The following is a 25877-nucleotide window of genomic DNA, read 5'->3' as shown; positions in this document are numbered from 1 at the left end:
TGCACAAACCTTAAATTATCTCTCAGATGAAGCCTTTTACCATGCAATGCTAATCTTTATCGACTACTGGATGAACAGTTTTCTAACAGTATAAGTTTTGCAATTTATTTTTTTCACACTTTTTCCAAGTAACAGATACAGCAATCTTTTTACTAGCCACTTTTCATCAACATTTCAAACTGTCCTAGCTGTGATATCGTGGAAATGTTGGTAAATTTGTGGAATGAAAGGTTATAAGATATCAATTTACCATTGTGTATGATTGCAGATTTGCACTGCAGCTTTGGAGCCTGTTTTCGCCATCATTCACGATTTCATATGCTTTATTCAGCACAACAAGCCGCAGCCATGACTGTGTAATGGTTGGTTCCATGGTGTAATGGTTAGCACTCTGGACTTTGAATCCTGTTATCTGAATTCAAATCTCAGTGGAACCTGGGCACACATTTCAATTTTTCCATCTGCACTCAGATCGACGATGCCCAATGTCAATGATGAAACAAGCAATTTAAAATCCACATAATAAAAGACAAAAAAAGAGTTCAAGGATTCATGGAATACCATGGTCAAAGCTGTCAATCAAGTAGGATTAGCAAAAATTAAAATTGTCTATGTCACTCATTGTCTATGTCATACCAAGCAATCTCATACTCTGTGACTTGAGTCAATATTCACATAACACTCTTTCCAAGTGGGTGAATCTGACAAGGTTTTGAAGCCAAAATGGCTTCAGGAAGTGTTTTTGATTTTTCTCTAAGCCATCTTTTCTTGTGTTTTCCAGAATTTCCTAAAGTGCCTTATAAACATTTTTGGTGGTGTTTTTCTAAAAATTCTTTCCGGCGTCTTTTGAATGTGTTTTGTGGCTTTTTTTTAGCACACAAAAGTCAATCAGGACCCTTTATAGGGTCTTTCGAATCTAACCCTTGACTTGTATTATAGGTATGGAGCTGTTCAAAGTGAAAAACAGCTGAAGATTGATATGGTAATTTCAGTTAACCGCTGGACATTTTTGGAAACTTGAGATGGTTAATAGACGCTCCAAAGCCTGATCAAATGAACATCAAGTCTTTTTTACTTGGAAATGATTATGTTCAGTCTTCTCAGCATTTTTGGATTATTTTTAAAGATGTTTTTGGAGCTGACTGACTCCAAATCCACATTATGAAGAGGGAAAAGCTTTAAACTGTGAATAGTTCCCATTGATGATGACTTTAAATCAGATTTTTGCATTTTACTGAGACCTTGTATTTTCTTTTCATTTTCTGAGATGTCTTCCAGAGGGTTGATCACTGAGCTTGATCATGGTGCTATTAGAAAACATGTGTGAAACTCATAACAGCTTGACGTCCGAGTAGTCGTGGCCGAGTGGTTAAGGCGATGGACTAGAAATCCATTGGGGTCTCCCTGCGCAGGTTCAAATCCTGCTGTCTATGTTTCAGTAACTTTTTGACCTTTTATCTTTGTTGTTCAATTTGCATCTTTACTAGTCTATTCCCCATGACAGTGATCTGTGATGGAGCGAGTTTCTAGGACCAAACTGACTTTATCTTTGACTGTTCTTTAGATAATCTATTCTGGAGCAACATTACATGTGCGACTTGCCGCTAATCAAAAGAAGCACCGTGGGTGCCATCAGGTAAGAGGTTTTTCTCTTGATCTTGTCCAGCAGCCACAGACCGCTGTCCTGGCTAATGGACTGGGACATGCACTTTGATTTGCACAAACCTTAAATTATCTCTCAGATGAAGCCTTTTACCATGCAATGCTAATCTTTATCAACTACTGGATGAACAGTTTTCTAACAGTATAAGTTTTGCAATTTATTTTTTTCACACTTTTTCCAAGTAACAGATACAGCAATCTTTTTACTAGCCACTTTTCATCAACATTTCAAACTGTCCTAGCTGTGATATCGTGGAAATGTTGGTAAATTTGTGGAATGAAAGGTTATAAGATATCAATTTACCATTGTGTATGATTGCAGATTTGCACTGCAGCTTTGGAGCCTGTTTTCGCCATCGTTCACGATTTCATATGCTTTATTCAGCACAACAAGCCGCAGCAATGACTGTGTAATGGTTGGTTCCATGGTGTAATGGTTAGCACTCTGGACTTTGAATCCAGTGATCTGAGGTCAAATCTCAGTTGAACCAGGGCACACAATTCGATTTTTCCATCTGCACTCAGATCGACGATGCCCAATGTTTATGATGAAACAAGCAATTTAAAATCCACATAATAAAAGACAAAAAAAGAGTTCAAGGATTCATGGTCAAAGCTGTCAATCAAGAATGATTAGCAAAAATTAAAATTGTCTATATCACTCATTGTCTATGTCATACCAAGCAATCTCATACTCTGTGACTTGAGTCAATATTCACATAACACTCCTTCCAAGTGGGTGAATCTGACAAGGATTTGAAGCCAAAATGGCTTCAGGAAGTGTTTTTGATTTTTCTCTAAGCCATCTTTTCTTGTGTTTTCCAGAATTTCCTAAAGTGCCTTATAAACATTTTTGTGGTGTTTTTCTAAAAATTCTTTTCGGCGTCTTTTGAATGTGTTTTGTGGCTTTTTTTGTAGCACACAAAAGTCAATCAGGACCCTTTATAGGGTCTTTCGAACCTTACCCTTGACTTGTATTATAGGTATGGAGCTGTTCAAAGTGAAAAACATCTGAAGATTGATATGGTAATTTCAGTTAACCGCTGGACATTTTTGGAAACTTGAGATGGTTAATAGATGCTCCAAAGCCTGATCAAATGAACATCAAGTCTTTTTTACTTGGAAATGATTATGTTCAGTCTTCTCAGCATTTTCGGATTATTTTTAAGGATGTTTTTGGAGCTGACTGACTCCAAATCCACATTATGAAGAGGGAAAAGCTTTAAACTGTGAATGGTTCCCATTGATGATGACTTTAAATCAGATTTTTGCATTTTACTGAGACCTTGTATTTTCTTTTCATTTTCTGAGATGTCTTCCAGAGGGTTGATCACTGAGCGTGATCATGGTGCTATTAGAAAACATGTGTGAAGCTCATAACAGGTTGATGTCTGAGTAGTCGTGGCCGAGTGGTTAAGGCGATGGACTTGAAATCCATTGGGGTCTCCCCGCGCAGGTTCAAATCCTGCCGACTACGTCTATGTTTCAATAACTTTTTGACCTTTTATCTTTGTTGTTCAATTTGCATGTTTAAAAGTCTATTCCCCATGACAGTGATCTGTGATGGAGCGAGTTTCTAGGACCAAACTGACTTTATCTTTGACTGTTCTTTAGATAATCTATTCTGGAGCAACATTACATGTGCGACTTGCCGCTAATCAAAAGAAGTACCGTGGGTGCCATCAGGTAAGAGGTTTTTCTCTTGATCTTGTCCAGCAGCCACAGACCGCTGTCCTGGCTAATGGACTGGGACATGCACTTTGATTTGCACAAACCTTAAATTATCTCTCAGATGAAGCCTTTTACCATGCAATGCTAATCTTTATCGACTACTGGATGAACAGTTTTCTAACAGTATAAGTTTTGCAATTTATTTTTTTCACACTTTTTCCAAGTAACAGATACAGCAATCTTTTTACTAGCCACTTTTCATCAACATTTCAAACTGTCCTAGCTGTGATATCGTGGAAATGTTGGTAAATTTGTGGAATGAAAGGTTATAAGATATCAATTTACCATTGTGTATGATTGCAGATTTGCACTGCAGCTTTGGAGCCTGTTTTCGCCATCGTTCACGATTTCATATGCTTTATTCAGCACAACAAGCCGCAGCCATGACTATGTCATGGTTGGTTCCATGGTGTAATGGTTAGCACTCTGGACTTTGAATCCAGAGTGCATTTCGATTTTTCCATCTGCACTCAGATCGACAATGCCCAATGTTTATGATGAAACAAGCAATTTAAAATCCACATAATAAAAGACAAAAAAAGAGTTCAAGGATTCATGGTCAAAGCTGTCAATATCACTCATTGTTTATGTCATACCAAGCAATCTCATACTCTGTGACTTGAGTCAATATTCACATAACACTCTTTCCAAGTGGGTGAATCTGACAAGGATTTGAAGCCAAAATGGCTTCAGGAAGTGTTTTTGATTTTTCTCTAAGCCATCTTTTCTTGTGTTTTCCAGAATTTCCTAAAGTGCCTTATAAACATTTTTGGTGGTGTTTTTCTAAAAATTCTTTTCGGCGTCTTTTGAATGTGTTTTGTGGCTTTTTTTGTAGCACACAAAAGTCAATCAGGACCCTTTATAGGGTATTTCAAACCTTACCGTTGACTTGTATTATAGGTATGGAGCTGTTCAAAGTGAAAAACATCTGAAGATTGATATGGTAATTTCAGTTAACCGCTGGACATTTTTGGAAACTTGAGATGGTTAATAGACGCTCCAAAGCCTGATCAAATGAACATCAAGTCTTTTTTACTTGGAAATGATTATGTTCAGTCTTCTCAGCATTTTTGGATTATTTTTAAGGATGTTTTTGGAGCTGACTGACTCCAAATCCACATTATGAAGAGGGAAAAGCTTTAAACTGTGAATGGTTCCCATTGATGATGACTTTAAATCAGATTTTTGCATTTTACTGAGACCTTGTATTTTCTTTTCATTTTCTGAGATGTCTTCCAGAGGGTTGATCACTGAGCGTTATCATGGTGCTATTAGAAAACATGTGTGAAGCTCATAACATCTTGACGTCCGAGTAGTCGTGGCCGAGTGGTTAAGGCGATGGACTTGAAATTCATTGGGGTCTCCCCGCGCTGGTGCAAATCCTGCCGACTACGTCTATGTTTAAAATAACTTTTTGACCTTTTATCTTTGTTGTTCAATTTGCATGTTTACTAGTCTATTCCCCATGACAGTGATCTGTGATGGAGCGAGTTTCTAGGACCAAACTGACTTTATATTTGACTGTTCTTTAGATAATCTATTCTGAAGCAACATTACATGTGCGACTTGCCGCTAATCAAAAGAAGCACCGTGGGTGCCATCAGGTAAGAGGTTTTTCTCTTGATCTTGTCCAGCAGCCACAGACCGTTGTCCTGGCTAATGGACTGGGACATGCACTTTGATTTGCACAATCCTTAAATTATCTCTCAGATGAAGCCTTTTACCATGCAATGCTAATCTTTATTGACTACTGGATGAACAGTTTTCTAACAGTATAAGTTTTGCAATGTATTTTTTTCACACTTTTTCCAAGTAACAGATACAGCAATCTTTTTACTAGCCACTTTTCATCAGCATTTCAAACTGTCCTAGCTGTGATATCGTGGAAATGTTGGTAAAATTGTGGAATGAAAGGTTATAAGATATCAATTTACCATTGTGTATGATTGCAGATTTGCACTGCAGCTTTGGAGCCTGTTTTCGCCATCGTTCACGATTTCATATGCTTTATTCAGCACAACAAGCCGCAGCCATGACTATGACATGGTTGGTTCCATGGTGTAATGGTTAGCACTCTGGACATTGAATCCAGTGATCTGAGTTCAAATCTCAGTGGAACCTGGGCACACATTTCGATTTTTCCATCTGCACTCAGATCGACGATGCCCAATGTTTATGATGAAACAAGCAATTTAAAATCCACATAATTAAAGACAAAAAAAGAGTTCAAGGATTCATGGTCAAAGCTGTCAATATCACTCATTGTCTATGTCATACCAAGCAATCTCATACTCTGTGACTTGAGTCAATATTCACATAACACTATTTCCAAGTGGGTGAATCTGACAAGGATTTGTAGCCAAAATGGCTTCAGGAAGTGTTTTTGATTTTTCTCTAAGCCATCCTTTCTTGTGTTTTCCAGAATTTCCTAAAGTGCCTTATAAACATTTTTGGTGGTGTTTTTCTAAAAATTCTTTTCGGCGTCTTTTGAATGTGTTTTGTGGCTTTTTTTGTAGCACACAAAAGTCAATCAGGACCCTTTATAGGGTCTTTCGAACCTTACCGTTGACTTGTATTATAGGTATGGAGCTGTTCAAAGTGAAAAACATCTGAAGATTGATATGGTAATTTCAGTTAACCGCTGGACATTTTTGGAAACTTGAGATGGTTAATAGATGCTCCAAAGCCTGATCAAATGAACATCAAGTCTTTTTTACTTGGAAATGATTATGTTCAGTCTTCTCAGCATTTTCGGATTATTTTTAAGGATGTTTTTGGAGCTGACTGACTCCAAATCCACATTATGAAGAGGGAAAAGCTTTAAACTGTGAATGGTTCCCATTGATGATGACTTTAAATCAGATTTTTGCATTTTACTGAGACCTTGTATTTTCTTTTCATTTTCTGAGATGTCTTCCAGAGGGTTGATCACTGAGCGTGATCATGGTGCTATTAGAAAACATGTGTGAAGCTCATAACAGGATGACGTCCGAGTAGTCGTGGCCGAGTGGTTAAGGCGATGGACTTGAAATCCATTGGGGACTTGAAATCCATTGGGGACTTGAAATCCATTGGGGTCTCCCTGCGCAGGTTCAAATCCTGCCGACTACGTCTATGTTTCAATAACTTTTTGACCTTTTATCTTTGTTGTTCAATTTGCATGTTTACTAGTCTATTCCCCATGACAGTGATCTGTGATGGAGCGAGTTTCTAGGACCAAACTGACGTTATCTTTGACTGTTCTTTAGATAATCTATTCTGGAGCAACATTACATGTGCGACTTGCCGCTAATCAAAAGAAGCACCGTGGGTGCCATCAGGTAAGAGGTTTTTCTCTCGATCTTGTCCAGCAGCCACAGACCGCTGTCCTGGCTAATGGACTGGGACATGCACTTTGATTTGCACAAACCTTAAATTATCTCTCAGATGAAGCCTTTTACCATGCAATGCTAATCTTTATCGACTACTGGATGAACAGTTTTCTAACAGTATAAGTTTTGCAATTTATTTTTTTCACACTTTTTCCAAGTAACAGATACAGCAATCTTTTTACTAGCCACTTTTCATCAACATTTCAAACTGCGCTAGCTGTGATATCGTGGAAATGTTGGTAAATTTGTGGAATGAAAGGTTATAAGATATCAATTTACCATTGTGTATGATTGCAGATTTGCACTGCAGCTTTGGAGCCTGTTTTCGCCATCGTTCACGATTTCATATGCTTTATTCAGCAAAACAAGCCGCAGCCATGATTGCATCATGGTTGTTTCCATGGTGTAATGGTTAGCACTCTGGACTTTGAATCCAGTGATCTGAGTTCAAATCTCAGTAGAACCTGAGCACACATTTCGATTTTTCCATCTGCACTCAGATCAACGATGCCCAATGTTTATGATGAAACAAGCAATTTAAAATCCACATAATAAAAGACAAAAAAGAGTTCAAGGATTCATGGAATACCATGGTCAAAGCTGTCAATCAAGTAGGATTAGCAAAAATTAAAATTGTCTATGTCACTCATTGTCTATGTCATACCAAGTAATCTCATACTCTGTGACTTGAGTCAATATTCACATAACACTCTTTCCAGGTGGGTGAATCTGACAAGGATTTGAAGCCAAAATGGCTTCAGGAAGTGTTTTTGATTTTTCTCTAAGCCATCTTTTCTTGTGTTTTCCAGAATTTCCTAAAGTGCCTTATAAACATTTTTGGTGGTGTTTTTCTAAAAATTCTTTTCGGCGTCTTTTGAATGTGTTTTGTGGCTTTTTTTGTAGCACACAAAAGTCAATCAGGACCCTTTATAGGGTCTTTCGAACCTTACCGTTGACTTGTATTATAGGTATGGAGCTGTTTAAAGTGAAAAACAGCTGAAGATTGATATGGTAATTTCAGTTAACCGCTGGACATTTTTGGAAACTTGAGATGGTTAATAGACGCTCCAAAGCCTGATCAAATGAACATCAAGTCTTTTTTACTTGGAAATGATTATGTTCAGTCTTCTCAGCATTTTCGGATTATTTTTAAGGATGTTTTTGGAGCTGACTGACTCCAAATCCACATTATGAAGAGGGAAAAGCTTTAAACTGTGAATGGTTCCCATTGATGATGACTTTAAATCAGATTTTTGCATTTTACTGAGACCTTGTATTTTCTTTTCATTTTCTGAGATGTCTTCCAGAGGGTTGATCACTGAGCGTGATCATGGTGCTATTAGAAAACATGTGTGAAGCTCATAACAGGTTGACTTCCGAGTAGTCGTGGCCGAGTGGTTAAGGCGATGGACTTGAAATCCATTGGGGTCTCCCCGCGCAGGTTCACATCCTGCCGACTACGTCTATGTTTCAATAACTTTTTGACCTTTTATCTTTGTTGTTCAATTTGCATGTTTACTAGTCTATTCCCCATGACAGTGATCTGTGATGGAGCGAGTTTCTAGGACCAAACTGACGTTATCTTTGACTGTTCTTTAGATAATCTATTCTGGAGCAACATTACATGTGCGACTTGCCGCTTATCAAAAGAAGCACCGTGGGTGCCATCAGGTAAGAGGTTTTTCTCTCGATCTTGTCCAGCAGCCACAGACCGCTGTCCTGGCTAATGGACTGGGACATGCACTTTGATTTGCACAAACCTTAAATTATCTCTCAGATGAAGCCTTTTACCATGCAATGCTAATCTTTATCGACTAATTGATGAACAGTTTTCTAACAGTATAAGTTTTGCAATTTATTTTTTTCACACTTTTTCCAAGTAACAGATACAGCAATCTTTTTACTAGCCACTTTTCATCAACATTTCAAACTGCGCTAGCTGTGATATCGTGGAAATGTTGGTAAATTTGTGGAATGAAAGGTTATAAGATATCAATTTACCATTGTGTATGATTGCAGATTTGCACTGCAGCTTTGGAGCCTGTTTTCGCCATCGTTCACGATTTCATATGCTTTATTCAGCAAAACAAGCCGCAGCCATGATTGCATCATGGTTGGTTCCATGGTGTAATGGTTAGCACTCTGGACTTTGAATCCAGTGATCTGAGTTCAAATCTCAGTAGAACCTGAGCACACATTTCGATTTTTCCATCTGCACTCTATTGACTCTGTGACTTGAGTCAATATTCACTTAACACTCTTTCCAAGTGGGTGAATCTGACAAGGATTTGTAGCCAAAATGGCTTCAGGAAGTGTTTTTGATTTTTCTCTAAGCCATCTTTTCTTGAGTTTTCCAGAATTTCCTAAAGTGCCTTATAAACATTTTTGGTGGTGTTTTTCTAAAAATTCTTTTCGGCGTCTTTTGAATGTGTTTTGTGGCTTTTTTTGTAGCACACAAAAGTCAATCAGGACCCTTTATAGGGTCTTTCGAACCTTACCGTTGACTTGTATTATAGGTATGGAGCTGTTCAAAGTGAAAAACATCTGAAGATTGATATGGTAATTTCAGTTAACCGCTGGACATTTTTGGAAACTTGAGATGGTTAATAGATGCTCCAAAGCCTGATCAAATGAACATCAAGTCTTTTTTACTTGGAAATGATTATGTTCAGTCTTCTCAGCATTTTCGGATTATTTTTAAGGATGTTTTTGGAGCTGACTGACTCCAAATCCACATTATGAAGAGGGAAAAGCTTTAAACTGTGAATGTTTCCCATTGATGATGACTTTAAATCAGATTTTTGCATTTTACTGAGACCTTGTATTTTCTTTTCATTTTCTGAGATGTCTTCCAGAGGGTTGATCACTGAGCGTGATCATGGTGCTATTAGAAAACATGTGTGAAACTCATAACAGCTTGACGTCCGAGTAGTCGTGGCCGAGTGTTTCAAAAACTTTTTGACCTTTTATCTTTGTTGTTCAATTTGCATGTTTACTAGTCTATTCCTCATTACAGTGATCTGTTATGGAGCGAGTTTCCAGGACCAAACTGACTTTATCTTTGACTGTTCTTTAGATAATCTATTCTGGAGCAACATTACATGTGCGACTTGCCGCTAATCAAAAGAAGCACCGTGGGTGCCATCAGGTAAGAGGTTTTTCTCTTGATCTTGTCCAGCAGCCACAGACCGCTGTCCTGGCTAATGGACTGGGACATGCACTTTGATTTGCACAAACCTTAAATTATCTCTCAGATGAAGCCTTTTACCATGCAATGCTAATATTTATCAAATACTGGATGAACAGTTTTCTAACAGCATAAGTTTTGCAATTTATTTTTTTCACACTTTTTCCAAGTAACAGATACAGCAATCTTTTTACTAGCCACTTTTCATCAACATTTCAAACTGTCCTAGCTGTGATATCGTGGAAATGTTGGTAAATTTGTGGAATGAAAGGTTATAAGATATCAATTTACCATTGTGTATGATTGCAGATTTGCACTGCAGCTTTGGAGCCTGTTTTCGCCATCGTTCACGATTTCATATGCTTTATTCAGCACAACAAGCCGCAGCCATGCCTGTGTAATGGTTGGTTCCATGGTGTAATGGTTAGCACTCTGGACTTTGAATCCTGTTATCTGAATTCAAATCTCAGTGGAACCTGGGCACACATTTCAATTTTTCCATCTGCACTCAGATCGACGATGCCCAATGTTTATGATGAAACAAGCAATTTAAAATCCACATAATAAAAGACAAAAAAGAGTTCAAGGATTCATGGAATACCATGGTCAAAGCTGTCAATCAAGTAGGATTAGCAAAAATTAAAATTGTCTATGTCACTCATTGTCTATGTCATACCAAGCAATCTCATACTCTGTGACTTGAGTCAATATTCACATAACACTCTTTCCAAGTGGGTGAATCTGACAAGGATTTGCAGCCAAAATGGCTTCAGGAAGTGTTTTTGATTTTTCTCTAAGCCATCTTTTCTTGAGTTTTCCAGAATTTCCTAAAGTGCCTTATAAACATTTTTGGTGGTGTTTTTCTAAAAATTCTTTTCGGCGTCTTTTGAATGTGTTTTGTGGCTTTTTTTGTAGCACACAAAAGTCAATCAGGACCCTTTATAGGGTCTTTCGAACCTTACCGTTGACTTGTATTATAGGTATGGAGCTGTTCAAAGTGAAAAACATCTGAAGATTGATATGGTAATTTCAGTTAACCGCTGGACATTTTTGGAAACTTGAGATGGTTAATAGATGCTCCAAAGCCTGATCAAATGAACATCAAGTCTTTTTTACTTGGAAATGATTATGTTCAGTCTTCTCAGCATTTTCGGATTATTTTTAAGGATGTTTTTGGAGCTGACTGACTCCAAATCCACATTATGAAGAGGGAAAAGCTTTAAACTGTGAATGTTTCCCATTGATGATGACTTTAAATCAGATTTTTGCATTTTACTGAGACCTTGTATTTTCTTTTCATTTTCTGAGATGTCTTCCAGAGGGTTGATCACTGAGCGTGATCATGGTGCTATTAGAAAACATGTGTGAAACTCATAACAGCTTGACGTCCGAGTAGTCGTGGCCGAGTGTTTCAAAAACTTTTTGACCTTTTATCTTTGTTGTTCAATTTGCATGTTTACTAGTCTATTCCCCATTACAGTGATCTGTTATGGAGCGAGTTTCCAGGACCAAACTGACTTTATCTTTGACTGTTCTTTAGATAATCTATTCTGGAGCAACATTACATGTGCGACTTGCCGCTAATCAAAAGAAGCACCGTGGGTGCCATCAGGTAAGAGGTTTTTCTCTTGATCTTGTCCAGCAGCCACAGACCGCTGTCCTGGCTAATGGACTGGGACATGCACTTTGATTTGCACAAACCTTAAATTATCTCTCAGATGAAGCCTTTTACCATGCAATGCTAATATTTATCAAATACTGGATGAACAGTTTTCTAACAGCATAAGTTTTGCAATTTATTTTTTTCACACTTTTTCCAAGTAACAGATACAGCAATCTTTTTACTAGCCACTTTTCATCAACATTTCAAACTGTCCTAGCTGTGATATCGTGGAAATGTTGGTAAATTTGTGGAATGAAAGGTTATAAGATATCAATTTACCATTGTGTATGATTGCAGATTTGCACTGCAGCTTTGGAGCCTGTTTTCGCCATCGTTCACGATTTCATATGCTTTATTCAGCACAACAAGCCGCAGCCATGCCTGTGTAATGGTTGGTTCCATGGTGTAATGGTTAGCACTCTGGACTTTGAATCCTGTTATCTGAATTCAAATCTCAGTGGAACCTGGGCACACATTTCAATTTTTCCATCTGCACTCAGATCGACGATGCCCAATGTTTATGATGAAACAAGCAATTTAAAATCCACATAATAAAAGACAAAAAAGAGTTCAAGGATTCATGGAATACCATGGTCAAAGCTGTCAATCAAGTAGGATTAGCAAAAATTAAAATTGTCTATGTCACTCATTGTCTATGTCATACCAAGCAATCTCATACTCTGTGACTTGAGTCAATATTCACATAACACTCTTTCCAAGTGGGTGAATCTGACAAGGATTTGAAGCCAAAATGGCTTCAGGAAGTGTTTTTGATTTTTCTCTAAGCCATCTTTTCTTGTGTTTTCCAGAATTTCCTAAAGTGCCTTATAAACATTTTTGGTGGTGTTTTTCTAAAAATTCTTTTCGGCGTCTTTTGAATGTGTTTTGTGGCTTTTTTTGTAGCACACAAAAGTCAATCAGGACCCTTTATAGGGTCTTTCGAACCTTACCGTTGACTTGTATTATAGGTATGGAGCTGTTCAAAGTGAAAAACAGCTGAAGATTGATATGGTAATTTCAGTTAACCGCTGGACATTTTTGGAAACTTGAGATGGTTAATAGACGCTCCAAAGCCTGATCAAATGAACATCAAGTCTTTTTTACTTGGAAATGATTATGTTCAGTCTTCTCAGCATTTTTGGATTATTTTTAAGTATGTTTTTGGAGCTGACTGACTCCAAATCCACATTATGAAGAGGGAAAAGCTTTAAACTGTGAATGGTTCCCATTGATGATGACTTTAAATCAGATCTTTGCATTTTACTGAGACCTTGTATTTTCTTTTCATTTTCTGAGATGTCTTCCAGAGGGTTGATCACTGAGCTTGATCATGGTGCTATTAGAAAACATGTGTGAAACTCATAACAGCTTGACGTCTGAGTAGTCGTGGCCGAGTGGATAAGGCGATGGACTAGAAATCCATTGGTGTCTCACCGCGCAGGTTCAAATCCTGCCGACTACGTCTATGATTCAAAAACTTTTTGACCTTTTATCTTTGTTGTTCTATTTGCATGTTTACTAGTCTATTCCCCATGACAGTGATCTGTGATGGAGCGAGTTTCTAGGACCAAACTGACTTTATCTTTGACTGTTCTTTAGATAATCTTTTCTGGAGCAACATTACATGTGCGACTTGCCGCTAATCAAAAGAAGCACCGTGGGTGCCATCAGGTAAGAGGTTTTTCTCTTGATCTTGTCCAGCAGCCACAGACCGCTGTCCTGGCTAATGGACTGGGACATGCACTTTGATTTGCACAAACCTTAAATTATCTCTCAGATGAAGCCTTTTACCATGCAATGCTAATCTTTATCGACTACTGGATGAACAGTTTTCTAACAGTATAAGTTTTGCAATTTATTTTTTTCATACTTTTTCCAAGTAACAGATACAGCAATCTTTTTACTAGCCACTTTTCATCAACATTTCAAACTGTCCTAGCTGTGATGTCATGGAAATGTTGGTAAATTTGTGGAATGAAAGGTTATAAGATATCAATTTACCATTGTGTATGATTGCAGATTTGCACTGCAGCTTTGGAGCCTGTTTTCGCCATCGTTCACGATTTCATATGCTTTATTCAGCACAACAAGCCGCAGCCATGACTGTGTAATGGTTGGTTCCATGGTGTAATGGTTAGCACTCTGGACTTTGAATCCTGTTATCTGAATTCAAATCTCAGTGGAACCTGGGCACACATTTCAATTTTTCCATCTGCACTCAGATCGACGATGCCCAATGTTTATGATGAAACAAGCAATTTAAAATACACATAATAAAAGACAAAAAAGGGTTCAAGGATTCATGCAATACCATGGTCAAAGCTGTCAATCAAGTAGGATTAGCAAAAATTAAAATTGTCTATGTCATACCAAGCAATCTCATACTCTGTGACTTGAGTCAATATTCACATAACACTCTTTCCAAGTGGGTGAATCTGACAAGGAATTGAAGCCAAAATGGCTTCAGGAAGTGTTTTTGATTTTTCTCTAAGTCATCTTTTCTTGTGTTTTCCAGAATTTCCTAAAGTGCCTTATAAACATTTTTGGTGGTGTTTTTCTAAAAATTCTTTTCGGCGTCTTTTGAATGTGTTTTGTGGCTTTTTTTGTAGCACACAAAAGTCAATCAGGACCCTTTATAGGGTCTTTCGAACCTTACCGTTGACTTGTATTATAGGTATGGAGCTGTTCAAAGTGAAAAACAGCTGAAGATTGATATGGTAATTTCAGTTAACCGCTGGACATTTTTGGAAACTTGAGATGATTAATAGACGCTCCAAAACCTGATCAAATGAACATCAAGTCTTTTTTACTTGGAAATGATTATGTTCAGTCTTCTCAGCATTTTTGGATTATTTTTAAAGATGTTTTTGGAGCTGACTGACTACAAATCCACATTATGAAGAGGGAAAAGCATTAAACTGTGAATGGTTCCCATTGATGATGACTTTAAATCAGATTTTTGCATTTTACTGAGACCTTGTGTTTTCTTTTCTTTTTCTGAGATGTCTTCCAGAGGGTTGATCACTATGCTTGATCATGGTGCTATTAGAAAACGTGTGTGAAACTCATAACAGCTTGACGTCTGAGTAGTCGTGGCCGAGTGGTTTAGGCGATGGGCTAGAAATCCATTGGGGTCTCCCCGCGCAGGTGCAAATCCTGCCGACTACATCTATGTTTAAAATAACTTTTTGACCTTTTATCTTTGTTGTTCAATTTGCATGTTTACTAGTCTATTCCCCATGACAGTGATCTGCGATGGAGCGAGTTTCCAGGACCAAACTGATTTTATCTTTGACTGTTCTTTAGATAATCTATTCTGGAGCAACATTACATGTGCGACTTGCCGCTAATCAAAAGAAGCACCGTGGGTGCCATCAGGTAAGAGGTTTTTCTCTTGATCTTGTCCAGCAGCCACAGACCGCTGTCCTGGCTAATGGACTGGGACATGCACTTTGATTTGTAGAAACCTTAAATTATCTCTCAGATGAAGCCTTTTACCATGCAATGCTAATCTTTATCGACTACTGGATGAACAGTTTTCTAACAGTATAAGTTTTGCAATTTATGTTTTTCACACTTTTTCCAAGTAACAGATACAGCAATCTTTTTACTAGCCACTTTTCATCAACATTTCAAACTGCGCTAACTGTGATATCGTGGAAATGTTGGTAAATTTGTGGAAAGAAAGGTTATAAGATATCAATTTATCATTGTGTATGATTGCAGATTTGCACTGCAGCTTTGGAGCCTGTTTTTGCCATCGTTCACGATTTCATATGCTTTATTCAGCACAACAAGCCGCAGCCATGACTGAGTCATGGTTGGTTCCATGGTGTAATCGTTAGCACTCTGGACTTTGAATCCAGTGATCTGAGTTCAAATCTCAGAGGAACTTGGGCACACATTTCAATTTTTCCATGTGCACTCAGATCGACGATGCCCAATGTTTATGATGAAACTAGCAATTTAAAATCCACATAATAAAAGACAAAAAAAGGGTTCAAGGATTCATGGAATACCATGATCAAAGCTGTCAATCAAGTAGGATTAGCAAAAATTAAAATTGTCTATATCACTCATTGTCTATGTCATACCAAGCAATCTCATACTCTGTGACTTGAGTCAATATTCACATAACACTCTTTCCAAGTGGCTGAATCTGACAAGGATTTGAAGCCAAAATGGCTTCAGGAAGTGTTTTTGATTTTTCTCTAAGCCATCTTTTCTTGTGTTTTCCAGAATTTCCTAAAGTGCCTTATAAACATTTTTGGTGGTGTTTTTCTAAATATTCTTTTCGGCGTCTTTTGAATGTGTTTTGTGGCTTTTTTTGTAGCACACAAAAGTCAATCAGGACCCTTTATAGGGTCTTTCGAACCTTACCGTTGACTTGTAGTATAGGTATGGAGCCGTTCAAATTGAAAAACAGCTGAAGATTGATATGGTAATTTCAGTTAACCGCTGGACATTTTTGGAAACTTGAGATGGTTAATAGACGCTCCAAAGCCTGATCAAATGAACATCAAGTCTTTTTTACTTGGAAATGATTATGTTCAGTCTTCTCAGCATTTTTGGATTATTTTTAAGTATGTTTTTGGAGCTGACTGACTCCAAATCCACATTATGAAGAGGGAAAAGCTTTAAACTGTGAATGGTTCCCATTGATGATGACTTTAAATCAGATCTTTGCATTTTACTGAGACCTTGTATTTTCTTTTCATTTTCTGAGATGTCTTCCAGAGGGTTGATCACTGAGCTTGATCATGGTGCTATTAGAAAACATGTGTGAAACTCATAACAGCTTGACGTCTGAGTAGTCGTGGCCGAGTGGATAAGGCGATGGACTAGAAATCCATTGGTGTCTCACCGCGCAGGTTCAAATCCTGCCGACTACGTCTATGATTCAAAAACTTTTTGACCTTTTATCTTTGTTGTTCTATTTGCATGTTTACTAGTCTATTCCCCATGACAGTGATCTGTGATGGAGCGAGTTTCTAGGACCAAACTGACTTTATCTTTGACTGTTCTTTAGATAATCTTTTCTGGAGCAACATTACATGTGCGACTTGCCGCTAATCAAAAGAAGCACCGTGGGTGCCATCAGGTAAGAGGTTTTTCTCTTGATCTTGTCCAGCAGCCACAGACCGCTGTCCTGGCTAATGGACTGGGACATGCACTTTGATTTGCACAAACCTTAAATTATCTCTCAGATGAAGCCTTTTACCATGCAATGCTAATCTTTATCGACTACTGGATGAACAGTTTTCTAACAGTATAAGTTTTGCAATTTATTTTTTTCATACTTTTTCCAAGTAACAGATACAGCAATCTTTTTACTAGCCACTTTTCATCAACATTTCAAACTGTCCTAGCTGTGATGTCATGGAAATGTTGGTAAATTTGTGGAATGAAAGGTTATAAGATATCAATTTACCATTGTGTATGATTGCAGATTTGCACTGCAGCTTTGGAGCCTGTTTTCGCCATCGTTCACGATTTCATATGCTTTATTCAGCACAACAAGCCGCAGCCATGACTGTGTAATGGTTGGTTCCATGGTGTAATGGTTAGCACTCTGGACTTTGAATCCTGTTATCTGAATTCAAATCTCAGTGGAACCTGGGCACACATTTCAATTTTTCCATCTGCACTCAGATCGACGATGCCCAATGTTTATGATGAAACAAGCAATTTAAAATACACATAATAAAAGACAAAAAAGGGTTCAAGGATTCATGCAATACCATGGTCAAAGCTGTCAATCAAGTAGGATTAGCAAAAATTAAAATTGTCTATGTCATACCAAGCAATCTCATACTCTGTGACTTGAGTCAATATTCACATAACACTCTTTCCAAGTGGGTGAATCTGACAAGGAATTGAAGCCAAAATGGCTTCAGGAAGTGTTTTTGATTTTTCTCTAAGCCATCTTTTCTTGTGTTTTCCAGAATTTCCTAAAGTGCCTTATAAACATTTTTGGTGGTGTTTTTCTAAAAATTCTTTTCGGCGTCTTTTGAATGTGTTTTGTGGCTTTTTTTGTAGCACACAAAAGTCAATCAGGACCCTTTATAGGGTCTTTCGAACCTTACCGTTGACTTGTATTATAGGTATGGAGCTGTTCAAAGTGAAAAACAGCTGAAGATTGATATGGTAATTTCAGTTAACCGCTGGACATTTTTGGAAACTTGAGATGATTAATAGACGCTCCAAAACCTGATCAAATGAACATCAAGTCTTTTTTACTTGGAAATGATTATGTTCAGTCTTCTCAGCATTTTTGGATTATTTTTAAAGATGTTTTTGGAGCTGACTGACTACAAATCCACATTATGAAGAGGGAAAAGCATTAAACTGTGAATGGTTCCCATTGATGATGACTTTAAATCAGATTTTTGCATTTTACTGAGACCTTGTGTTTTCTTTTCTTTTTCTGAGATGTCTTCCAGAGGGTTGATCACTATGCTTGATCATGGTGCTATTAGAAAACGTGTGTGAAACTCATAACAGCTTGACGTCTGAGTAGTCGTGGCCGAGTGGTTTAGGCGATGGGCTAGAAATCCATTGGGGTCTCCCCGCGCAGGTGCAAATCCTGCCGACTACATCTATGTTTAAAATAACTTTTTGACCTTTTATCTTTGTTGTTCAATTTGCATGTTTACTAGTCTATTCCCCATGACAGTGATCTGCGATGGAGCGAGTTTCCAGGACCAAACTGATTTTATCTTTGACTGTTCTTTAGATAATCTATTCTGGAGCAACATTACATGTGCGACTTGCCGCTAATCAAAAGAAGCACCGTGGGTGCCATCAGGTAAGAGGTTTTTCTCTTGATCTTGTCCAGCAGCCACAGACCGCTGTCCTGGCTAATGGACTGGGACATGCACTTTGATTTGTAGAAACCTTAAATTATCTCTCAGATGAAGCCTTTTACCATGCAATGCTAATCTTTATCGACTACTGGATGAACAGTTTTCTAACAGTATAAGTTTTGCAATTTATGTTTTTCACACTTTTTCCAAGTAACAGATACAGCAATCTTTTTACTAGCCACTTTTCATCAACATTTCAAACTGCGCTAACTGTGATATCGTGGAAATGTTGGTAAATTTGTGGAAAGAAAGGTTATAAGATATCAATTTATCATTGTGTATGATTGCAGATTTGCACTGCAGCTTTGGAGCCTGTTTTTGCCATCGTTCACGATTTCATATGCTTTATTCAGCACAACAAGCCGCAGCCATGACTGAGTCATGGTTGGTTCCATGGTGTAATCGTTAGCACTCTGGACTTTGAATCCAGTGATCTGAGTTCAAATCTCAGAGGAACTTGGGCACACATTTCAATTTTTCCATGTGCACTCAGATCGACGATGCCCAATGTTTATGATGAAACTAGCAATTTAAAATCCACATAATAAAAGACAAAAAAAGGGTTCAAGGATTCATGGAATACCATGATCAAAGCTGTCAATCAAGTAGGATTAGCAAAAATTAAAATTGTCTATATCACTCATTGTCTATGTCATACCAAGCAATCTCATACTCTGTGACTTGAGTCAATATTCACATAACACTCTTTCCAAGTGGCTGAATCTGACAAGGATTTGAAGCCAAAATGGCTTCAGGAAGTGTTTTTGATTTTTCTCTAAGCCATCTTTTCTTGTGTTTTCCAGAATTTCCTAAAGTGCCTTATAAACATTTTTGGTGGTGTTTTTCTAAATATTCTTTTCGGCGTCTTTTGAATGTGTTTTGTGGCTTTTTTTGTAGCACACAAAAGTCAATCAGGACCCTTTATAGGGTCTTTCGAACCTTACCGTTGACTTGTAGTATAGGTATGGAGCCGTTCAAATTGAAAAACAGCTGAAGATTGATATGGTAATTTCAGTTAACCGCTGGACATTTTTGGAAACTTGAGATGGTTAATAGACGCACCAAAGCCTGATCAAATGAACATCAAGTCTTTTTTACTTGGAAATGATTATGTTCAGTCTTCTCAGCATTTTCGTATTATTTTTAAGGATGTTTTTGGAGCTGACTGACTCCAAATCCACATTATGAAGAGGGAAAAGCATTAAACTGTGAATGGTTCCCATTGATGATGACTTTAAATCAGATTTTTGCATTTTACTGAGACCTTGTGTTTTCTTTTCTTTTTCTGAGATGTCTTCCAGAGGGTTGATCACTATGCTTGATCATGGTGCTATTAGAAAACGTGTGTGAAACTCATAACAGCTTGACGTCTGAGTAGTCGTGGCCGAGTGGTTAAGGCCATGGGCTAGAAATCCATTGGGGTCTCCCCGCGCAGGTGCAAATCCTGCCGACTACGTCTATGTTTAAAATAACTTTTTGACCTTTTATCTTTGTTGTTCAATTTGCATGTTTACTAGTCTATTCCCCATGACAGTGATCTGTGATGGAGCGAGTATCCAGGACCAAACTGATTTTATCTTTGACTGTTCTTTAGATAATCTATTCTGGAGCAACATTACATGTGCGACTTGCCGCTAATCAAAAGAAGCACCGTGGGTGCCATCAGGTAAGAGGTTTTTCTCTTGATCTTGTCCAGCAGCCACAGACCGCTGTCCTGGCTAATGGACTGGGACATGCACTTTGATTTGTACAAACCTTAAATTATCTCTCAGATGAAGCCTTTTACCATGCAATGCTAATCTTTATCGACTACTGGATGAACAGTTTTCTAACAGTATAATTTTTGCAATTTGTGTTTTTCACACTTTTTCCAAGTAACAGATACAGCAATCTTTTTACTAGCCACTTTTCATCAACATTTCAAACTGCGCTAGCTGTGATATCGTGGAAATGTTGGTAAATTTGTGGAATGAAAGGTTATAAGATATCAATTTACCATTGTGTATGATTGCAGATTTGCACTGCAGCTTTGGAGCCTGTTTTCGCCATCGTTCACGATTTCATATGCTTTATTCAGCACAACAAGCCGCAGCCATGACTGAGTCATGGTTGGTTCCATGGTGTAATCGTTAGCACTCTGGACTTTGAATCCAGTGATCTGAGTTCAAATCTCAGTGGAACCTGGGCACACATTTCAATTTTTCCATGTGCACTCAGATCGACGATGCCCAATGTTTATGATGAAACAAGCAATTTAAAATCCACATAATAAAAGACAAAAAAAGGGTTCAAGGATTCATGGAATACCATGATCAAAGCTGTCAATCAAGTAGGATTAGCAAAAATTAAAATTGTCTATATCACTCATTGTCTATGTCATACCAAGCAATCTCATATTCTGTGACTTGAGTCAATATTCACATAACACTCTTTCCAAGTGGGTGAATCTGACAAGGATTTGAAGCCAAAATGGCTTCAGGAAGTGTTTTTGATTTTTCTCTAAGCCATCTTTTCTTGTGTTTTCCAGAATTTCCTAAAGTGCCTTATAAACATTTTTGGTGGTGTTTTTCTAAAAATTCTTTTCGGCGTCTTTTGAATGTGTTTTGTGGCTTTTTTTGTAGCACACAAAAGTCAATCAGGACCCTTTATAGGGTCTTTCGAACCTTACCGTTGACTTGTATTATAGGTATGGAGCTGTTCAAAGTGAAAAACAGCTGAAGATTGATATGGTAATTTCAGTTAACCGCTGGACATTTTTGGAAACTTGAGATGGTTAATAGACGCTCCAAAGCCTGATCAAATGAACATCAAGTCTTTTTTACTTGGAAATGATTATGTTCAGTCTTCTCAGCATTTTCGGATTATTTTTAAGGATGTTTTTGGAGCTGACTGACTCCAAATCCACATTATGAAGAGGGAAAAGCTTTAAACTGTGAATGGTTCCCATTGATGATGACTTTAAATCAGATTTTTGCATTTTACTGAGACCTTGTATTTTCTTTTCATTTTCTGAGATGTCTTCCAGAGGGTTGATCACTGAGCTTGATCATGGTGCTATTAGAAAACGTGTGTGAAATTCATAACAGCTTGACGTCTGAGTAGTCGTGGCCGAGTGGTTAAGGCGATGGGCTAGAAATCCTTTGGGGTCTCCCCGCGCAGGTGCAAATCCTGCCGACTACGTCAATGTTTAAAATAACTTTTTGACCTTTTATCTTTGTTGTTCAATTTGCATGTTTACTAGTCTATTCCCCATGACAGTGATCTGTGATGGAGCGAGTTTCTAGGACCAAACTGACTTTATATTTGACTGTTCTTTAGATAATCTATTCTGGAGCAACATTACATGTGCGACTTGCCGCTAATCAAAAGAAGCATCGTGGGTGCCATCAGGTAAGAGGTTTTTCTCTTGATCTTGTCCAGCAGCCACAGACCGCTGTCCTGGCTAATGGACTGGGACATGCACTTTGATTTGCACAAACCTTAAATTATCTCTCAGATGAAGCCTTTTACCATGCAATGCTAATCTTTATCGACTACTGGATGAACAGTTTTCTAACAGTATAAGTTTTGCAATTTATTTTTTTCACACTTTTTCCAAGTAACAGATACAGCAATCTTTTTACTAGCCACTTTTCATCAACATTTCAAGCTGTCCTAGCTGTGATATCGTGGAAATGTTGGTAAATTTGTGGAATGAAAGGTTATAAGATATCAATTTACCATTGTGTATGATTGCAGATTTGCACTGCAGCTTTGGAGCCTGTTTTCGCCATCGTTCACGATTTCATATGCTTTATTCAGCAAAACAAGCCGCAGCCATGATTGCATCATGGATGGTTCCATGGTGTAATGGTTAGCATTCTGGACTTTGAATCCAGTGATCTGAGTTCAAATCTCAGTAGAACCTGAGCACACATTTCAATTTTTCCATCTGCACTCAGATCAACGATGCCCAATGTTTATGATGAAACAAGCAATTTAAAATCCACATAATAAAAGACAAAAAAGAGTTCAAGGATTCATGGAATACCATGGTCAAAGCTGTCAATCAAGTAGGATTAGCAAAAATTAAAATTGTCTATGTCATACCAAGTAATCTCATATTCAATATTGACTTGAGTCAATATTCACATAACACTCTTTCCAAGTGGGTGAATCTGACAAGGATTTGAAGCCAAAATGGCTTCAGGAAGTGTTTTTGATTTTTCTCTAAGCCATCTTTTCTTGTGTTTTCCAGAATTTCCTAAAGTGCCTTATAAACATTTTTGGTGGTGTTTTTCTAAAAATTCTTTTTGGCGTCTTTTGAATGTGTTTTGTGGCTTTTTTTGTAGCACACAAAAGTCAATCAGGACCCTTTATAGGGTCTTTCGAACCTTACCGTTGACTTGTATTATAGGTATGGAGCTGTTCAAAGTGAAAAACAGCTGAAGATTGATATGGTAATTTCAGTTAACCGCTGGACATTTTTGGAAACTTGAGATGGTTAATAGACGCTCCAAAGCCTGATCAAATGAACATCAAGTCTTTTTTAATTGGAAATTATTATGTTCAGTCTTCTCAGCATTTTCGGATTATTTTTAAGGATGTTTTTGGAGCTGACTGACTCCAAATCCACATTATGAAGAGGGAAAAGCTTTAAACTGTGAATGGTTCCCATTGATGATGACTTTAAATCAGATTTTTGCATTTTACTGAGACCTTGTATTTTCTTTTCATTTTCTGAGATGTCTTCCAGAGGGTTGATCACTGAGCGTGATCATGGTGCAATAACTTGGTGCAATAGTTTTCTAATAAGAAAACATGTGTGAAGCTCATAACAGCTTGACATCTGAGTAGTCGTGGCCGAGTGGTTAAGGCGATGGACTTGATATCCATTGGGGTCTCCCCGCGCAGGTTCAAATCCTGCCGACTACGTCTATGTTTCAATAACTTTTTGACCTTTTATCTTTGTTGTTCAATTTGCATGTTTACTAGTCTATTCCCCATGAGAGTGATCTGTGATGGAGCGAGTTTCTAGGACCAAACTGACGTTATCTTTGACTGTTCTTTAGATAATCTATTCTGGAGCAACATTACATGTGTGACTTGCCGCTAATCAAAAGAAGCACCGTGGGTGCCATCAGGTAAGAGGTTTTTCTCTCGATCTTGTCCAGCAGCCACAGACCGCTGTCCTGGCTAATGGACTGGGACATGCACTTTGATTTGCACAAACCTTAAATTATCTCTCAGATGAAGCCTTTTACCATGCAATGCTAATCTTTATCAACTACTGGATGAACAGTTTTCTAACAGTATAAGTTTTGCAATTTATTTTTTTCACAATTTTTCCAAGTAACAGATACAGCAATCTTTTTACTAGCCACTTTTCATCAACATTTCAAACTGCGCTAGCTGTGATATCGTGGAAATGTTGGTAAATTTGTGGAATGAAAGGTTATAAGATATCAATTTACCATTGTGTATGATTGCAGATTTGCACTGCAGCTTTGGAGCCTGTTTTCGCCATCGTTCACGATTTCATATGCTTTATTCAGCAAAACAAGCCGCAGCCATGATTGCGTCATGGTTGGTTCCATGGTGTAATGGTTAGCACTCTGGACTTTGAATCCAGTTATCTGAGTTCAAATCTCAGTAGAACCTGAGCACACATTTTGATTTTTCCATCTGCACTCAGATCAACGATTCCCAATGTTTATGATGAAACAAGCAATTTAAAATCCACATAATAAAAGACAAAAAAGAGTTCAAGGATTCATGGAATACCATGGTCAAAGCTGTCAATCAAGTAGGATTAGCAAAAATTAAATTTGTCTATGTCATACCAAGTAATCTCATACTCTGTGACTTGAGTCAATATTCACATAACACTCTTTCCAAGTGGGTGAATCTGACAAGGATTTGAAGCCAAAATGGCTTCAGGAAGTGTTTTTGATTTTTCTCTAAGCCATCTTTTCTTGTGTTTTCCAGAATTTCCTAAAGTGCCTTATAAACATTTTTGGTGGTGTTTTTCTAAAAATTCTTTTCGGCGTCTTTTGAATGTGTTTTGTGGCTTTTTTTGTAGCACACAAAAGTCAATCAGGACCCTTTATAGGGTCTTTCGAACCTTACCGTTGACTTGTATTATAGGTATGGAGCTGTTCAAAGTGAAAAACAGCTGAAGATTGATATGGTAATTTCAGTTAACCGCTGGACATTTTTGGAAACTTGAGATGGTTAATAGATGCTCCAAAGCCTGATCAAATGAACATCAAGTCTTTTTTACTTGGAAATGATTATGTTCAGTCTTCTCAGCATTTTCGGATTATTTTTAAGGATGTTTTTGGAGCTGACTGACTCCAAATCCACATTATGAAGAGGGAAAAGCTTTAAACTGTGAATGGTTCCCATTGATGATGACTTTAAATCAGATTTTTGAATTTTACTGAGACCTTGTATTTTCTTTTCATTTTCTGAGATGTCTTCCAGAGGGTTGATCACTGAGCGTGATCATGGTGCTATTAGAAAACATGTGTGAAGCTCATAACAGGGTGACGTCCGAGTAGTCGTGGCCGAGTGGTTAAGGCGATGGACTTGAAATCCATTGGGGTCTCCCCGCGCAGGTTCAAATCCTGCCGTCTATGTTTCACTAACTTTTTGACCTTTTATCTTTGTTGTTCAATTTGCATGTTTACTAGTCTATTCCCCATGACAGTGATCTGTGATGGAGCGAGTTTCTAGGACCAAACTGACGTTATCTTTGACTGTTCTTTAGATAATGTATTCTGGAGCAACATTACATGTGCGACTTGCCGCTAATCAAAAGAAGCACCGTGGGTGCCATCAGGTAAGATTTTTTTCTCTCAATCTTGTCCAGCAGCCACAGACCGCTGTCCTGGCTAATGGACTGGGACATGCACTTTGATTTGCACAAACCTTAAATTATCTCTCAGATGAAGCCTTTTACCATGCAATGCTAATCTTTATCGACTACTGGATGAACAGTTTTCTAACAGTATAAGTTTTGCAATTTATTTTTTTCACACTTTTTCCAAGTAACAGATGCAGCAATCTTTTTACTAGCCACTTTTCATCAACATTTCAAACTGCGCTAGCTGTGATATCGTGGAAATGTTGGTAAATTTGTGGAATGAAAGGTTATAAGATATCAATTTACCATTGTGTATGATTGCAGATTTGCACTGCAGCTTTGGAGCCTGTTTTCGCCATCGTTCACGATTTCATATGCTTTATTCAGCACAACAAGCCGCAGCCATGACTATATAATGTTTGGCTCCATGGTGTAATGGTTAGCACTCTGGACTTTGAATCCTGTGATCTGAGTTCAAATCTCAGTGGAACCTGGGCACACATTTCGATTTTTCCATCTGCACTCAGATCGACGATGCCCAATGTTTATG

At 37.8% G+C, this 25877-nt stretch overlaps 17 non-coding genes across 17 annotated transcripts; all 17 read left to right on the top strand.

Annotated features, from left to right (window-relative positions):
* The first annotated feature begins 1351 nt into the window (after positions 1 to 1351).
* TRNAS-AGA (transfer RNA serine (anticodon AGA)) lies at positions 1352 to 1433 on the top strand. The gene has a single exon. It is a non-coding gene; the product is annotated as a tRNA-Ser (tRNA).
* A 648-nt stretch (positions 1434 to 2081) lies between these two features.
* Positions 2082 to 2153, top strand: TRNAQ-UUG (transfer RNA glutamine (anticodon UUG)). The gene has a single exon. It is a non-coding gene; the product is annotated as a tRNA-Gln (tRNA).
* Positions 2154 to 3057: 904 nt separating this feature from the next.
* On the top strand, positions 3058 to 3139 carry TRNAS-UGA (transfer RNA serine (anticodon UGA)). Its single transcript has one exon. It is a non-coding gene; the product is annotated as a tRNA-Ser (tRNA).
* Positions 3140 to 4705: 1566 nt separating this feature from the next.
* TRNAS-UGA (transfer RNA serine (anticodon UGA)) lies at positions 4706 to 4787 on the top strand. The gene has a single exon. It is a non-coding gene; the product is annotated as a tRNA-Ser (tRNA).
* A 655-nt stretch (positions 4788 to 5442) lies between these two features.
* On the top strand, positions 5443 to 5514 carry TRNAQ-UUG (transfer RNA glutamine (anticodon UUG)). Its single transcript has one exon. It is a non-coding gene; the product is annotated as a tRNA-Gln (tRNA).
* An 872-nt stretch (positions 5515 to 6386) lies between these two features.
* Positions 6387 to 6504, top strand: TRNAS-UGA (transfer RNA serine (anticodon UGA)). The gene is made up of 2 exons: positions 6387 to 6423; positions 6460 to 6504. It is a non-coding gene; the product is annotated as a tRNA-Ser (tRNA).
* A 654-nt stretch (positions 6505 to 7158) lies between these two features.
* On the top strand, positions 7159 to 7230 carry TRNAQ-UUG (transfer RNA glutamine (anticodon UUG)). Its single transcript has one exon. It is a non-coding gene; the product is annotated as a tRNA-Gln (tRNA).
* A 914-nt stretch (positions 7231 to 8144) lies between these two features.
* On the top strand, positions 8145 to 8226 carry TRNAS-UGA (transfer RNA serine (anticodon UGA)). The gene has a single exon. It is a non-coding gene; the product is annotated as a tRNA-Ser (tRNA).
* Positions 8227 to 8880: 654 nt separating this feature from the next.
* On the top strand, positions 8881 to 8952 carry TRNAQ-UUG (transfer RNA glutamine (anticodon UUG)). The gene has a single exon. It is a non-coding gene; the product is annotated as a tRNA-Gln (tRNA).
* A 4042-nt stretch (positions 8953 to 12994) lies between these two features.
* Positions 12995 to 13076, top strand: TRNAS-AGA (transfer RNA serine (anticodon AGA)). Its single transcript has one exon. It is a non-coding gene; the product is annotated as a tRNA-Ser (tRNA).
* A 3348-nt stretch (positions 13077 to 16424) lies between these two features.
* TRNAS-AGA (transfer RNA serine (anticodon AGA)) lies at positions 16425 to 16506 on the top strand. Its single transcript has one exon. It is a non-coding gene; the product is annotated as a tRNA-Ser (tRNA).
* Positions 16507 to 20591: 4085 nt separating this feature from the next.
* TRNAQ-UUG (transfer RNA glutamine (anticodon UUG)) lies at positions 20592 to 20663 on the top strand. The gene has a single exon. It is a non-coding gene; the product is annotated as a tRNA-Gln (tRNA).
* Positions 20664 to 22315: 1652 nt separating this feature from the next.
* On the top strand, positions 22316 to 22387 carry TRNAQ-UUG (transfer RNA glutamine (anticodon UUG)). The gene has a single exon. It is a non-coding gene; the product is annotated as a tRNA-Gln (tRNA).
* Positions 22388 to 23312: 925 nt separating this feature from the next.
* Positions 23313 to 23394, top strand: TRNAS-UGA (transfer RNA serine (anticodon UGA)). The gene has a single exon. It is a non-coding gene; the product is annotated as a tRNA-Ser (tRNA).
* A 654-nt stretch (positions 23395 to 24048) lies between these two features.
* On the top strand, positions 24049 to 24120 carry TRNAQ-UUG (transfer RNA glutamine (anticodon UUG)). The gene has a single exon. It is a non-coding gene; the product is annotated as a tRNA-Gln (tRNA).
* An 898-nt stretch (positions 24121 to 25018) lies between these two features.
* On the top strand, positions 25019 to 25100 carry TRNAS-UGA (transfer RNA serine (anticodon UGA)). The gene has a single exon. It is a non-coding gene; the product is annotated as a tRNA-Ser (tRNA).
* A 648-nt stretch (positions 25101 to 25748) lies between these two features.
* Positions 25749 to 25820, top strand: TRNAQ-UUG (transfer RNA glutamine (anticodon UUG)). Its single transcript has one exon. It is a non-coding gene; the product is annotated as a tRNA-Gln (tRNA).
* The last annotated feature ends 57 nt before the right edge of the window (positions 25821 to 25877 follow it).

The sequence above is a fragment of the Dendrobates tinctorius genome, unplaced genomic scaffold, assembly GCF_039654945.1.
Source record: "Dendrobates tinctorius isolate UK_male_01 unplaced genomic scaffold, ASM3965494v1 ptg000462l, whole genome shotgun sequence".
NCBI classification, from domain to species: Eukaryota; Metazoa; Chordata; class Amphibia; order Anura; family Dendrobatidae; genus Dendrobates; species Dendrobates tinctorius.
This window is presented reverse-complemented; position numbering and strand designations above follow the sequence as displayed.